This window comes from Macrobrachium rosenbergii, chromosome 53 (genome assembly GCF_040412425.1).
Source record: "Macrobrachium rosenbergii isolate ZJJX-2024 chromosome 53, ASM4041242v1, whole genome shotgun sequence".
NCBI classification, from domain to species: domain Eukaryota; kingdom Metazoa; phylum Arthropoda; class Malacostraca; order Decapoda; family Palaemonidae; genus Macrobrachium; species Macrobrachium rosenbergii.
In genome coordinates, this window is record NC_089793.1 from 16,535,324 (window position 1) to 16,552,540 (window position 17,217).

Genomic DNA, 17,217 nt, shown 5'->3' on the forward strand with positions numbered 1-17,217 from the left:
ACATACATGCATCAATAAATACATACATACATAAATGGAAAAATGTTAAAGAGAATCAAGAACGAGGGATAATAGACATGAAGGCGAAAATTATTATTTACGGGTACCACCAGATAATGTTAATCGATTTCAGAAAGTTTATTTTTAATTGCACGTAGTTTTTTTTCGTCAACAGTACTATTCTATGCAGGCTTGATGTTCTTTGTCGTAATTGGCTAATTAATTATTAGTTTTTTTCTTTCATTTTCCTATTTTCAGCAGCAGGTTATTTCCATTTAGCTGCTGTTTAGAGTGCGAATGGTTGTGAATCTTGAACACACAACTCTCAGATGATTTCTCATTTGGATAGGTTGTGAGGTTGAAAGCCGCTATCCGCCGTGTGAGTGGAAAAATTTGGGGTGTATTTGAAAAGGCAGGAAAGTTGTTGACATTGGTTCGTTTTAAATATCTTGTATGTATGTTGATGATTAATTGATATTTGTTGCTTGTTCCCGGACATAACCACTTAGACATCTTTTAGGCATAATATACTTTTATGTATTACTGTATGCCTTTCTTTGGATACATGATGTTTCGCTTATCCCAACAGTATATTTACTCATCATTTCGTCACTGCCTCTTTACACTTTGCCTATGCAAGGGTTACCATTATTGTCCAAACTTTTCTACTGCTGACAGCAGTAACCCCCCACGTACCTGACCTCCGCCCACCATGGCCAACGCCCATGCAGAGGTGTTCACCTGGGATTACCCGCCTCAGAAGATCCGTGTGACGTTGGAGGAATAGCTGAGGGAAGGTGGGAGATTGGATAAGAAAGATAAGTATTAAGGGGTCTTCTGTAATCCCACCCCCTATCCCTTCCCCTCCCCCTTGTCATTCTCTCTCTCTCTCTCTCTCTCTCTCTCTCTCTCTCTCTCTCTCTCTCTCTCTCTCTCTCTGCCCTGAGTGACCTCACTCAAAGCGAGTCCACCCATGCCCTTTTGATGATGGGGAATTTACAGCAGTTTTCATCATTACGAGTTTGTCTTTTATTGTCGGGCGTCCGAGAAATAAAAGGACCCACCTGGTACACTATTGGATCCCCCCCCCCCCATCCCTGCTCCTGCTACTTCCGTGTTCCTCGGGTCCGTCTTTTAATTCTGTCATTTTTTTCTCTCATTATCGTTCGCCTTGAGTCATCGTCCTGACTTGAATAGGGCAATTTAAGGTTTCAGCCATGGCTCCTTGGGAGAAAGATTTTATATGCCAAAAATGGCACCTGCCATTTTGTTTGAAAATTTTTTCTGGGAATCATTGTTAATGAGGCGGATGTTGGCCGTTTTGAGGACAGGAGTAAATGTGCTTAGATGCTGAGGTTTTCCAGTTTTTTTTTTTTTTTTTTTGAGAAAAGCTTTTGTGCTAAAGACAGGACTCGCGTCGTTTCTCACCACTTTTCGTGGAGGAAATATTAACATAGGTAAATACAGAATTCCGAGATTTGGCGCCTTAAATTAGCAGAGTCGTCTTTTTATTTTGTTTCGTTTCTTGTGCGTGGGAGAAGACTTGACTTGAAGACGACACATTTCTGATTCGTTCTCTTCATGAGAGATTCTAATCTGCCTGCTTTGACCACGTCATCCTCAGAATTGTCTTCGGTTATTTCATGAACCACAACCCTACTCACCCTCCTTCCACCCCCACCCCCACGGATAAAAATTTCTCTCTCTCTCTCTCTCTCTCTCTCAGTATGGATTATTCCTTGATCAGCACACAGCCTTGGGAAGACCCGATGTATAATTTCTTTCCTTCGGGAGGACGTGCCTCCCCCCCCCTCCCCATAGGCACTCCAAAGGCACTGGAACCTAAATGTCTGACAGTTGGGCAAAGGGGCTTCCCAGCCCTATCTTGACGTGGCCCATGGAAGCCGTAGTCAGGGCCCAGGTGCCGAGGACGTGACGTATTCGTAGGCACTGTATGTGTCGACCTTATCTGATAAAAGAAACCCTTTTCTCGTTGCCTTCGACATCACATTGGCTGCCATTGGAAGCCAGGTAACCGATGTTGCCAAGTGGCTGTGTTGCCGTATGAACGTCGTATATATATGGTAATCACCATTGTTGTAGAATTCTTTGTATTGATTGTTTTTTTTCACTATTTGTATTTTATCGTTTAGGTAAAAAGCTAAATCCTTTTTTTTTTATATTGTGAAGTTCAATGGTGTATTTTTATGGTATTAATGACAACCGGAAAGGTTAATTGTATTAGGATTATTAGTCTATAATTGATGTTATCCAAAGAATATTTGCGCTATAAGTTATAGTTTATACATTTTTTAATTACCAAATTTGCTTTGTCATTTGTGTACGTTCTTGGGTAATTTGATTTCTATACATTGATCGTTGTATGTTTTTGCGAAATAACCTTGCAAAAGTTTATCAATTCTAGAAAGCTTCTCTCTCTCTCTCTCTCTCTCTCTCTCTCTCTCTCTCTCTCTCTCTCTCTCTCTCTCTCTCTCTCTCTGCTTATTTATTTGTTTTTTTCTTTATTTATATACCCATCTATCTCTTCACCTCATAATTTCTGGCATAGAACATAACCTAGAAAAGAAGCCATTCGATTTTTCTTAAGGATGACCAGGTTCAATTTTAATTTTTCTTCATTCCCTTGACAAATGACTGTTATTATTTTCTAGCAGACTAAAGGAAAGTAATAGAAAGTAACCTCTTTGGCCTTTTTAAATTATATATGTGAATAGAATGATTGTTTGTTGAAAAATTGTATGCATTTATTCATAGTTTTATTTTTGATTGAAACTAATTGGTAAAAATTTTCCATCATGTGTGACCTATGCAGTTGCGACGCTATTATAGTTAATCAGTCAGTAGTTGTAAGATTGTTTTATCAAACGCGTTGGCAGATCGCTATCAGACTCCATATAATTGAGTTAATCTTACCTTCATTCATATTGATTAATGGTTGGTGACAGCTGCCAAGTTGTACTTCTCTGAAAAACCAAAGATAAGATAGGAAAATATATCCAGTAGTAATTAATGAAATAATTTCCATTTTCTTTGCGATAGACATGTTTAGATCGAGTTCGGTTTTTAAAAGAAAAAATTACGGTACCAGAGGCGAGTTAGATTTTCATGTAGCTGAGAACAGAAGGTATTATTTGGACAAAACAGACCGGATGCATACACTTTCGTGGTCGTGTAAAACTCGCCCATCTGCAAGGCTCCCTTCAGAACTTTTGTAAGGCATCATTGCTTTCGTCATTTTGCTTATTTTTCCATCCTTTTCACCTCGATTTTTTTTTTGTTTGTCCATTTACTTATAATTATTTTTACCTTTTCATGTTTTCTTTTTCGTCCTTGTACTAGGTCTCCTTCACCCTTGCTGTCTGACTTCTTTAACTAGAATGCTTATGAGGTTAAATCAATGGGCGAGTCCAACGAGGGATCTAGAAATGTGACTCCCTGACTCTGTAAACTATTTTTGAATAACCATTCTGATTGAGAACACATTCACCTTCCTGTACCTAGCAAGGTGCTTATACAGTGTAACGTTTTGCGTCAGGATCATAGGTTAAACATGTATTTTGTAATTCGTTTTTTTAAAGTAAAGGAAACTTATTCATTATTCATAAACATTGAGTTTCCGAATTTTAATGCTAAACTATTGAAAAATTTCCAGCGCTGATTATTGAATCGGAAATTTCTCGAAAGTAGAATGGTAAATCGTAGATATTCTGAAGTATATTGGTAGATTGTTTTGTTGTGTGAGGACGTAAACGAGAAGTTTTCCTCTATACTTAAATTAGGTTATACCTTTTAAACCCCTTTGTATTGAAGTCGCCACTTTCATTTCCTGTTTAGATAGTGGTTAGTATTTTCAAGAAGTGCAGCTAAACCTTAGTGCATTTCCTTTGGATACGAAATATTTGAACTATTTTCGTTGTCTGTGATAAGATCGTATCTTGAAGTGCCAGGCACAGCTTGGCTCTCGATATCAAGAGGACTCTTAAGGCTCGGTGACCTGAAGCATTGGGGATGAAGATTGTGATACTAATTCCTTTTCATGTTTGCCGGCAGTGGGGCATAATCTGTATATTGCCATGGTCATTATTACTATCATAATAGTTTGTTTTTTGTATATATTTCACTTATGCGCAGTTTCCTTCCTTTTAGAAGATTCAAGGAAGAAGCCTTGTTGCTGCAGAGTTGTTGTTAATATTATTTCTTCTCTAAAGAGTTTCTCCTTTTTTAAGTGAAAAGTGTTCACAGAAATACAAGACAGCAGTCATTCTTTTGCTGCAGATTTTAATTGTTAGTAATGTTGTCATTGTTTTTGTGTCACTAGTGAGCCATTTTTTCCATGTTACGGGGTTGGCCGGTGCTTACTTATGACAAACATATAAAACGCCCGTCACCCTATCACGGCAGATATATTTGATACCATTCTAGTTGCTGGTTTAATTGTTGAAATTCTCACGGAATAAACTAGAATTTAATTTGATTGAGCAGCAACGGCTTATTAATATATATATATATATATATATATATATATATATATATATATATATATATATATATATATATATATATATATATATATATATATATATATATATATATATATACCAACAACAAAGAAAAGGAGTTTTGGACCATAAGTAAATAAAAAAAATACTAACAACAAAGAAGTGGAGATTAGAGCAAGAAACTGCATAAAGGAAAAAATTGAAGGTTTTCCATAAAATGTTTTATATATATATAAAGGTGTGTATATAAAATTCCAGTAGTAAGTCTTGTGACAACTTTTTATTGGCCAAACCAGGGAAAGCACTGAAAAAGAATTGAACAACATAAAATGTGTGAGATATGCACAAGGAACAGTGAGTATATTTGTACATGTTAGTGAGAACAATCATGCTATCCCAACTGGGAAGGCAAAAGGATTGTATATTCTAATAATGCACTGGAAAGAACATCATTGAATCTTAGCTTCATAAAAAAAGTTACAACCATAATATGAATATCAGTCAAGGAATGTATAAACTTGATCCTTTAATATCAAAAAAATTTGTAAATTGTTTAAACTTTAAGGTAGGCAGTAGAGATGTATGAAAATAGGATTATCATATTTGTAAACACAATTACGAGTGGTAATATTGTTAATGAGTTTCCAAACTCCGTACCTCCATGACACCTGTCAGGTGTGGATCTGGTGGGGTATGGTCTGTTTATCAGCAATGTCCCCTGAGAGTCTATTGTGATTTTTAGCCAAATGAGTTTTAGGCCACTCCTACCTCGACACCAGCCTGAGTGAGATATGGAGCCTCTAACGGTTTGTATGTTCGTCAGTACTGTTCTTGTAGTATATATATTTGTGATTCTCACACTCTGTATCAGTCCTTCGTCAATGGCTTGGAAATAAAGTCAGAAACCAGTCAGGACCTACACCGTTTTCTTATTTTTCACCTGTGGTAATGTGTGATAAATGAATCACGTACAAAAGTGATAATAATCATATATATATATATATATATATATATATATATATATATATATATATATATATTTTTTTTTTTTTTTTTTCGAAACCACGTTCAGATTTTGTTCTTGGATTTGCCGGTTTGGCTTATTCGAAGTTTTGCTAAGGTGCTAGGTGTTTATTGTTTGTATTGTAATTTTTGCAGTTCCCTTATTTCTCATTGGTTAATTATTCAACGTTATGCTTGTTTTACTTGTATGGGTAATATAACTGAAAGTTCAGTAATATTTTGGCAAAGCCCCCAAAAAAAAAAAAAATCATTCGACTTTGTTGAAAAATGAAGGTAACTAACACATGATTGTATAATTGAAGCATGACTTCCGGCTTAGATCGAAGTTCAACCGTTTTCACGTGTTCTTTTCTTTTATGTTTGCATCTCCCAATATGCAGTATATCACTTTTGTGGGTTAAGTGCCATTTCTTTTCTTATAATTGTTTTTTATTATTCCTTGGGGGCTAGGGTTTCCCATCCTTTCGGTTCCTTGGCTGTTACGTAAAAGATATGAATGTATTTTAAATTTATGGGATTAGTGAGCGTGCGGAGGTTAAAAAAGATAGTAGGATGTAGCAATATTTTGCTTCTCTGCCAAAGTTCGTATTTTGATAAATGAAATCGTAGAAAAGTATTTAATTATTAGACAATAAACCTCTCTCACATTCTTTTTCTGCAAAGAAGCAGATTTGAAGAATTCGTCGAAGGATTAACATAAAAGTCCACCCAACTCGGATAACACTGCATAATTTCCTATAGGATGTATCTCTACCTCCTCTATCTCTAGCTGAGAAGCCTTTTCTTGATTATTGCCTTTTGCTTGTGATCGCCTTTACTTGATAGTTTTGTTTTCCTTTTTCCATTAAGTGGCAGTTTCTCTTCGTATTTAGTAATGTTTTATTAGTTTTTTTTCCGTGCGACAGAATAGAAAAACGCACGAGCTCTCTCTCTCTCTCTCTCTCTCTCTCTCTCTCTCTCTCTCTCTCTCTCTCTCTCTCTCTCTCTCTCTCATAGCTATATGTATAAGTTTGTGTGAACATAAGTTCATGCACTCAAATTAATTGTGAAGGCGTTTAAAGGAAAATGTCATCATTTTAGCGTAAAAAAGACAGTAGATAGTTGAAAGTCTGTAGGGTTTCCTCCAAAGCCTCGTCATCTAACTGTTACTGAATCGGAGAGTTTCCCCTGCAACTCACTAACATTACCATTTTCTTGAATAAAGAATTGAAGGTTTTGCTAGGTGGGCGACACAGGACATGCTTATATATATATATAATATATATAATAGTATATATATATATATATATATATATATATGTGTGTGTGTGTGTGTGTTTTCATGTATTTTGTGTGTATATATATATATATATATATATATATATATATATATATATATATATATATATATAGAGAGAGAGAGAGAGAGAGAGAGAGAGAGAGAGAGAGAGAGAGAGAGAAGAAGAGAGAGAGAGGACACAGTACCGTTAATTACCTAGTGAAAATATTCCTTGCTTAGTTTTTCTTACCAGAAGACTTTTAATATGGGAAAGACATTAAAAGTGAAATGCGGTTTTCTCTCTCCCTCGATGCATAACTTAGAAATTTTTTCGAAGACGAAATGAAGAGGAAAAGCACAAATTAAGGAACAAACTCTCAACTTGATCAGGTATAATGTAGTGACCGCTCATGTAACTCAACATGTTTCGTGGTGGTTATTTAAACTTTCTCCTCTTCGCGTCTGAAACGGAATGTGGTAAAGGTGTGTTTGTTTCTTCATTCGACGAAGAACTTATTTTAACTGTATGCTGTATGTTCTCATGTGTGCTTTTGCCTTGGGATCTGTTTAGACATTATTCATTTAATGAATCTTCTCGGTTTTAACAAGGTTTCAGCCCGCCAAATTCTCTCTCTCTCTCTCTCTCTCTCTCTCTCTCTCTCTCTCTCTCTCTCTCTCTCTCCATGTACGATAGATATTACTTAAGCATGTTAATAGTTCTTTTTTCCTGCCTTTTCTTTCAAACAAGCTTTTAAGTAAAAGAAATTTTTATGCCAGAAATCGAAATTGTGACCATACCAGTAAGCTAAAGGCATGTGGCTTATCTGGGTATATATTATTTTCGTATTAACATAACTTCTTCGCTTATGTCGGTTAACAGTAAATGTTTTAAGCAGTATGACAGACATCCCCAGCTTGTTGCGGTAACTTCTGCCAACACTGTTTTTAAGGATGAGTTGTTTCCCTTGTAAGCGGGGGCTTTTATTATATATTTAGAGCTAAATTGTTATCTTTTAGAGTAGCAGGTGTACTACAGCATTTACGTCTCGTCCTTCTTGATGTTTTTGTTGCTGAAGAAAAGGTAACAGATGATTAATTACCTCCGCTATCGAAGTTAGAAGAGGTTAGGTTTGTCTCGTGTGTGTGTTTGTGTTTTGTTTGTTTTATTTTTTTAGATTACTCCATCGATGCCCTTCTGTTTTCATGGTACTTTTGGGCTTACTACTGAACACACGTCTCTTGTTTTTAATCTTCTTTTTTCTCTTTGTCTTCCTCCCCTCCCCACCCCAGCTCCGCCCCACAACAGCTGGCTAACAGCTAAGTACATAATTCACGTCTTAAGTGGTCAGATTCATGCTGCATTTTTATTGGGCCAATTGAATAGTGAGGAATATCCTACAAAGACTGATGTTTTAATTGTTATGAAAATTTGACCAAAGGTTAAAGGGCTCTTGACTTGCAACTAGTTACATGACTGACAACAAGTTACTAGTTTTGGGACGAATCCAAATATGGGTAATGGACCTTTTGGCTATGTTCGGGGGTGATTGCTCAGCCATGGCGGAGGTTTGCGGTCTTGTATCGGTTCTTTTACTACTGATGCCTATTAACTGAAGCATAATTTCAGTCAGCGTCATCTTACATTAATTTGTTTTGCCCAAGACCATCTTATCTCTCTCTCTCTCTCTCTCTCTCTCTCTCTCTCTCTCTCTCTCTCTCTCTCTCTCTCTCTCTCTCTCTCTCTCCTTGGCAGAATGGTGTGTGGTCATTTTTCATGTTACTGCAGTCTTTGGATATTAATTTAAAATGTCTGGAGAACATGTCATTAAGATACGTTTTGTTGGAAGTGGCACGTTGAGACCATGTGATGTCTGTTATTATTGTTGTTCTTGCTGTGTTTACTAAGCATTGCTCTTGCTGGGTTTATTCCTGCTTCCTCTAAAGATCGAAACTATTGGAGAATCTCAAAAGTATTCGTTTGTTGATTGATTTGGTAATAAATTGCGCTCCCTATGCTGATCTGGTCAACGATGCAGTAATTTTAAGATTTAATTCTTGGCGTAACATTTCACCATTTAGATTGTTGAATGCAATCTTCTGAGATGCTTGAGCATGCATCAATCAGCTTGCATTGGGTTGGGATGCTGGCCTATACCGCGAGATGACCCAGGTGATTTTCCGACCGAGAGAGAGATTTCGAACTGATCTACGCCTCCTAATGAAGGCTCCCGACTAATTCAAGATGGGATAAGGGATAGAGGTAACTGCAGGGCGGTGCCAGAAATGAGAATCGGGCTTAAGGGAGGGAAGGGGTGTTAGGAGGAGAAGGAGGAGGATGATGATGATGATGAGGGCGTGGGCGCGGTAAGGTGTTTGAGAGGGTGGTGGCCCTTTCAGGTATTGTTGTTGTGTCAGTAGGGCTTCAAAGGTTCTCACGCACAAGGGCGGTTTTTCCAAGTACCATTAAGGAGTCCGCAATTTTCTGGTACCTTATCGATCGCTAAGGGAAATCTATCCCCCTCCCCCCGGTGTTACTCCTTTATTAACTCTCCCCAGTCTCACCCGCACCCTGCGCAACCTCTCTCGTTCTGACCGTATAAGGAAATTTGGGGTCTCCTCCGAATGCCGTATCCGAGTAGTCAAGACTCGTGTCCATCGTGCCATGAAATCATAATTACGGATTCCCCTTCAAAGCTGGATTCGGATAGCGTCAGGAATTCCTTTACATCGGAATCGACCGTATGATTGGGGATTTGATCAGAAGAGGATTTACAGGTGACGCCAATACATGAGGGGCATTGGTAGACAGAACTGGCCATACCTTGTCAAGCGGACGGCATTATGTGTAATTTTGGGTTGTCTGGTCGTTTCCAAATTATTACTCTCTCTCTCTCTCTCTCTCTCTCTCTCTCTCTCTCTCTCTCTCTCTCTCTCTCTCTCTCTCTGATATATCATTGGTTATTGTATTTATTAATGCATTCCTGAAATTGAAGTTTTTGAAGTCTTCCGGTGTACTGTTAGTATGGAACGTAACTCTCAGAAGATGCCTTATTCTTTTCATAATTTCCCGATGTCTTAAATGTGTGTGTGTGTATATATATGTATATATATATATATATATATATATATATATATATATATGTAACTATATATATATATATATATATAATATATATGTGCAATGTGTATAATTTATAATATATATATATATATATATATATATATATATATATATATATATATATATATATATATATATACATACATATACAGTTTGTTTTTAAATCTGAAACTGCTTTCCATAACTATGGATCGGCCCTGAAAGACTAAAAGCAGCAGTCGCTACATTCGTACTCTTAGATGGTGTATCGTGGATGATTCTGCTTTGAAGAAAACTTACATAATATCAGCCGTCTTGTATACCTACACAGAAAGCTCACCTGAAAGTATGTCCTTATCATTCTGTCTCATAAGCTCAATATAATTATCATTTAACCATTATGTTTTTGCTGTTATACATCCCTTTCATGTCCAGTCTCATAACCTTAATTTAGTTGATGCTCTAAACCTTTTTTTCTCTGATAAACATTAAAGGCTGTCTTTCTCCATACTCTCTGTGCATTCCAGTTACCATTCCACCTTGTTGCTTCAAATTACAGGTATACGTTTTATTCTTAACCTCCACTGATTACTCCACCAGTAAGCAGTAACTTGTCTCTATCGTAGGTATGTTCATTATATGACTATGGTCTGTTGGACAGTTTGGACCTCGTAATACTCTGCTCGGATTGTAATCTTGAAATTCAATTGCATTTTTTGTCATCCCTCCATTCCCTTATTCAATGTCTGTCTGAACTCTTCACTTTCTTGCTCCTAGATTTGTGAGAAATTTATTCAGTTAAGAGACGTATTTGTTGATTTTATCTCTCTCTCTCTCTCTCTCTCTCTCTCTCTCTCTCTCTCTCTCTCTCTCTCTCTCTCTCTCTCTCTTTTTTTTTTTTTTTATTTTATTTTTTTTTTTTTTTAAAGAGCACAACAGATTTAGGTTGTCTTGTCAGGCCCAGAATTCCTCATGATGACTATTCAAATTATTATCTCGCTGGTATAGGTTAAACGTTTAACGAAATTCCTGCAAAATTTGCGAAAATTGCACAATTTTGAGCTCCATGCAGCCTACAGGGCTTCGAGGAGAAACTTTTGTTCGGATGTGAATTCTTTTGAGGAAAAATTAAAGTCGATTCTCCTGTCTTTCACAGGAAATCTGTAATTGGTATAGCTAGAGGAATAGTTCATCTTTTCTGTTATTTCTGTTGTTCCCGTTGTTTCTCCGCCCCTTTTTCTTCCTTTGATTTATGAACACTTTTTGCGCTGGATGCTTGTTTAACAATTTAATGACTTATTTATCGTGTTATATTGATAATAATGATAACCATAATAATAATGAGGATAAAATGGGACCTGTTCTTGTTCTTGAATCTTGGTGTATTGTTAAACACAATTAAAATCCTGAAGCATTACGAAGACCACCGGCCTCATCGCCAGAGGAAATGAAAAAAAAAACTTGATTGTTCTTCAGTTTTCATTAATAATAATGATAATGTCATTATGAATATTCAAAAGGAGTAAACGGTGACATGAAACAACGAGTTTTGAGAGCAAGGTTTCACGACTTAGACTGCATGCGAAAAAAGAGAAAACAGTTACAAATTAGGTTACGATAAATCGAGAAACATGAATATGTGCATATTTGCAGTTATATATTTCAAAAGATTAATTATGGACATTAATAATTCCTTTAAGAACATCCCAAATGTTATTGTAGAGGGAATAAATGGCCGGCCACTTTTACTAGGCAGTCTAACAGCGTGATGTCTCAACATAATGTTGCTGCTGTCGCTATGCACAGCGAGTAGCACGCACTGGTTCTTGACAGTGTAATTGAACGTTTTGAAATTAAACCTAATTTTCTTTTATATAATTAATATTTCAAGACGAAGAGACAGAAACAAATGCGGCTTTATAAATTACCTGTTCCTGCCTATAGCAGAGAGTAAATAAACCCCGTTGGTTGTGATTTTGAATACAGAAGGAAAGTGTGAGTATCATTTTTTGAAAGTGAGCGGTATAGTTTTTGGCCGTTTAGAGAATCCAAAATAATTTATCGTGATTTCTCTCATTGCAAAAATAAAAATTAAATGTTATACCGTTATATGATTTTTTTTACATGTAATCATGAACAATATAAATTTATTCCAAACTTGGTTGGGTTAAATTATGTGTCGCCTCTCTTAATCAGAGAGAGAGAGAGAGAGAGAGAGAGAGAGAGAGAGAGAGAAGAGCTCATGACCAGTTTGTCTGTGGACCTGTAAAACCCCTTTTGATGATATGAAATCATAGCTTTGATACCTTGGTATTGAGACTGGAAGAGTCGCCCGTGGCGTAGGTGTCTCCTTCATGGATTCACAGTCTAAACAATTATTAGAGTCTGACTTATGCGGTGGGGCTAGTCCTCTCGGCGGCATTGCCCGCCAAGTGACGTGCTCTATGGAAATACATGCTATTTTAATTTCCATCAGCGAAGGTAAATTTTACTGAAGGTGTATCTTAACGAGGATTAGTATGTTTTTTTTTTTTACCTGAAATGTTGACGAAAGTTTTAATCTGAGACGTTCATAACACCATCTTATTTTTCATACAGCCCTGGGTGATATTTTTTTCTTCGCTCATTAAGTGGGCTTCGCTTGTTTTCCGAGTAAATGGTGGCTTAGTTATAGTTGAAATGCTGTCGGATAATTCGAGGATTGAAATGGGGTTTAGAGTTGATTGATGGATGTCCCGCACATGAAGGTATGGGTTTTAGTTAATTGGTTTGGTTGTTGAAGTAAATTGAATTAGGCTTTCGACACCGTAATTTTCTTTTGATATCTTTTTCGCTAATGTTACTTAAATATCTTCCTTACTCAAATTCCCAAGTTACTATGTTTATGACGAACGACTTGAGTGTCTTCTTCGAAAAGTTAGGTCTATTCAAACCGGAACTTGAGCTCTGGGGTAGAATCGAGTAAGGTCCCTAGCTGACAAACAGAGAGAATATTATCATGACCTGAGAACAAGGTGGAAAGAAACAGAAGTGTAGAGAATGAGGCAGATCCTTGTGGCAAAATAGTTACCAATTAACATGAGTTCGAGACTTTCCTTCAGGTATTTTTTTTTTTACTGAGCATTTGATAAGAGGTCACTTTGTACAAAAATGCAACAGAAAGGTATTTTTTTTATACTGCTTTAAGCATGGGCTGAACATTTTTTTTAAGCTATACAAAATGTAATTTTGAAATTAGTATCTCTGGAATAATCCGCTATAAACTCCAGAATTATATATTTGTTCAAAGGTTAGGTTTCATCGAAGTAATTCCTACTTGCACTCACTAATATGTGTGTGTGTATATATATATATATATATATATATATATATATATATATATATATATATATATATATAGTGTTAATGTGAAGTGCTGTTTGTGTGTATACGAGCAACAATTATCGAGTGTTTCCAAAAATAACCTTGATATTAATGTAAGTAAAAAATTACTGTTAAAAGTATTATGTAAACGTTCACACTTGCTTTGTATTTTGCCTTGTAGTTAATTACTAATTGAATTATGTCGTTATTACTTAGTATTGTATAACAGGAAAAGTATCTCTCACTTTCTCCCTCGAGCCAAGATCTTCTTTGACTTAGCCGAGAAAGATCTTTCGAACAAAATGTGCACGAGTTATAGTTTGAGGCCCCGGCGGTTATGTTAAGAAAGTCGAAGGAGGCAAGTTTCTCATTGTTGAAAATTAGGAAGGCACCTGTGTTGTTTTTCTTGCACTTGTAACAGTAGGGCCAAATGTGCAAAATTAGGATGGGCACCAATGTAATTTTCTCTTTGAGTTTTATTATGAAGGTCTACTGAACAGATTAGCTTTGGATTAGTACGCGAAAGCCCAACTGCGTACCTTATCTTCTACTTATTAAAGAGGGTCAGTCTAGCAAAATGTCTTTTGGATTGGTATTAGAAAGACTAATCATGTAATTTCCTCATGTGTAGTTTCATTGTTAAGGTTAGCCAAGCAAAATTTCATGTGGATTAATATTAGGGAGGCAATCCGGTTTGTCTCTCTTGTAATTATATCGAAAAAAGGCAACCGAGGAATTTTTCTTTTGAATCAATATTATTAAGGCTAACCGTGTAGTGTTCTCTTCATTATTATATCTTTAAAATTAATGATATGAAGGTCATCTATGTATTTTATTTTATATATACAGAAGGTCACCCTAGCAAAGATATGAAGGTCATCTATGTAGTATTCTCTCTCTTTTTTTTTTTTTTATACAGAAAGTCAACCTAGCAATGATATGAAGGTCATCTATGTAGTTTTTTTTTTTTTTTTTTTTTACAGGTCAACCTAGCAATGATATGAACGTCATCTATGTTTTTTTTTTTTTTTTTTACAGAAGGTCAGCCTAGCAGTGGTATGAAGGTCATCTATGTAGTTTTTTTTTTTTTTTTTTTTTGGGTTTTTCAGCAATGATATGAAGGTCGTCTATGTAGTTTTCTCCTTTTTTAATTTTTACAGAGGGTCAACCTAGCAGTGATATGAAGGTCATCTATGTAGTTTTCTCCTCTCTCTCTCTTTTTTTTTTTCCAGAAGGTCAACCTAGCAAAAATTTTTTTTGATTGTTATAGTGAATGCCAGCTGTATAATTTTGCCCTGCTGTGTGTGTGTATATGTATGTATGTATATATATATATATATATATATATATATATATATATATATATATATATATATATATATATATATATATATATATATATTATTTTTTTTTTTAATCAGGAAGGTCAGCTGATCAGAAAGTATCTTTCGGATTAATGTCATGAAGGAATTACCTGGGCAAACCAAGCAAAATTTCTTTTAGATTAATGCTCGGAAAGCCTCAGAAATTTATCTATCGTGATTGTGTGTTGATGATTTTTATTATATATATATATATATATATATATATATATATATATATATATATATATATATATATATATATATATTTTTAATCAGGAAGGTCAGAGTATCCGGATTAATGTCATGAAGGCAAGCAAAATTTCTTTTAGATTTGTCGCGTATCCGAAGTTTTTTTATTTAGGAAGTTCCAGTTCCATTAGGAAGGTCAGCCGAATGAAAAATTTGTTTTATTAATGTTAAGGAATGGCACCCTTTTAGTCGCTGATATGGCTTCATTAGGAAGGACAATTGGGAAAAATCCTTTTAGATTAATATGAGGAAGTAGATTAGGCCAGTCAGAAGTTGGCGAAACACTAGGTCATTTCCAATTTTAATTTCTTAGGTGCATCCTCTTTACAGTAATACATATCATAAACACACATCGGCAGCTTACCGCATACATATCACAGACTGGTTTAAAACAAGGCCGCGACAGTAAGCAGATAACGAATCTTCGGCAAATGCTGGTTAACTAAACGGTGCAATGGTTAAGGCTACCAATAACTCGTTGACTTGTATTCAGCCTGTTTGTGATACGTCTGCGATAAGTTTCCCGAGTGTTTATATCAAGTTTTACTGCATTGTGGACTATTTTCAGAATTTTCATATTTCATGCTCGAATTTCTGGGAGCAAGCTCTTAAATTTCGACATCGTCATTTAAAGAAAGCCGCTGTGTATTTTCTCCCGTAGCATTATTGGGATTGTAAACCGACCAGATTTTCTTAAGGTGTTATGATACTAACGCCCAGCTCGTTTACTTCAGATGGCTGACAAAAGAAAATGTTGAATTTTATTTTAATTTTTTTTTTTACATGAATGGTTGTGAGAGTTTTCTCCTTTATTTATTTAATTATTTTGTAATGTAAACCTTGTTGCTGCGGTTGAAAGAATAAAAGCATTTTTCTGTGATTTGAAATTTGATATTTCTTTGCTTACTTTACGCACAGCTTACGCATTCCTTGCTTATTTATTCATAGCTTACATATAAAGTCATTCCTTACTAGATGTTCTGTTGTGTTTCCTTTAGCCAGTAGTTGTCTAAAATCAGGAGTCCCATGTTTTTAATAATGAACAGTATTCAAATAACGGCAGGTTTTCTTGTTGCATGAGGTGCTAGGTGACATACAGTAGTTCGGCGACTATTATTTTCCTATTTTATCGGAACACGCAAGAGAACCAGTATGCTCGACGTTATTGCTGCAGTAATAAAAAGTAATCATTCTTTTATTTGAATGTTGTCAGAATGAATTTTAAACCGTATTTTATGTGTACTAAAACATGAGAATGTGGAAGCAATGCTTCGTTTTATTAGTGTTCTTCAGCTCGTTTTTGTATTTTTGAACACCATAATAAAGTGTTGAAAGAAGCGGTGGAAAATTTCAAGTTTTAATGAAGGTACCGAAGCGATGAGAAGGTATATGCTCGTGTGTATATTGGATTTGCCGTAGCCCTGACGAGAAAAAAAGAAAAAATAGGCAAATAATGAATTCATGGTCTGTGGGCCAAGTACTTTCATGTTGTGTTGAAGTGTTTGCAATCAACGTTTTCTCTTGGGGAAACAGTCATTGCATGTAAATCTCTCGGGAGATAATTTGTTCGCGTGGCGTTTATGCCGATGCTCAGGTGCTGACCTTTTGCCATTTTTATCTTGAGCGAAAATTTCTGTCGGTGCCGAGAGACTTTGGCCATTGAAACGTGCGAAATGGTGTCGACTTCGAAATTCATTACACGTTCATTTTTTATGAAAAAAACTAGCCAGTCGTCCGCCGTTCGTGCGAACATTATGGAAATTCCTCAAAATTCTGGTGATGTCATAGTGCCCTTTAAAGAGATGAGGAAAATATTTCGGGATGGGAATCGAGGACTCGCATAGTTTTTCTCTTTTTCGTAAATCGCAAGGTTTTCTGTAATTGATTTATTGATCAATAGGATAATTCCAGCCTATGGAAATGAGTGTCCATAATATGAGACGGAGTTTGGGGGTTTTTATGCGTCTGGGTTATCGCGAGGGCATCGTTTCCTCCGCCCAAGCATCCATCTTATTACCCGCCATGGGGGCCGTCCCTGGGTATTGGCCCATCTCGGATGGGGTAGGGTCTCGTGCGGGGATGTCCTGCAGTCTGTGTGGGGATGCCCCTCACCCTCCACCCCACACGCCTGCCCTCAATCCTATTCCAACCGTCAGACCTTTAGTTTCATGTGTAAATATTTAGCAGGTGCGCACGACTGAGCAAACGCAGAAGTAGATTTATTCTTTAGATGAAAGTAAATTGGTTAAGCATAGTTAAAGCAGTGAAATTGAAAGTTTTCGTATTCTCTCATGTCTTTATTTGCCGCGCGTGACCCTGGCTTCTTGCAGATTTGGGTCG

At 36.1% G+C, this 17,217-nt stretch overlaps 1 protein-coding gene across 1 annotated transcript in view; it reads left to right on the plus strand.

Annotated features, from left to right (window-relative positions):
* Positions 1 to 17,217, plus strand: part of LOC136834057 (mRNA-capping enzyme) — a 289,989-nt gene that overhangs the window by 218,178 nt on the left and 54,594 nt on the right.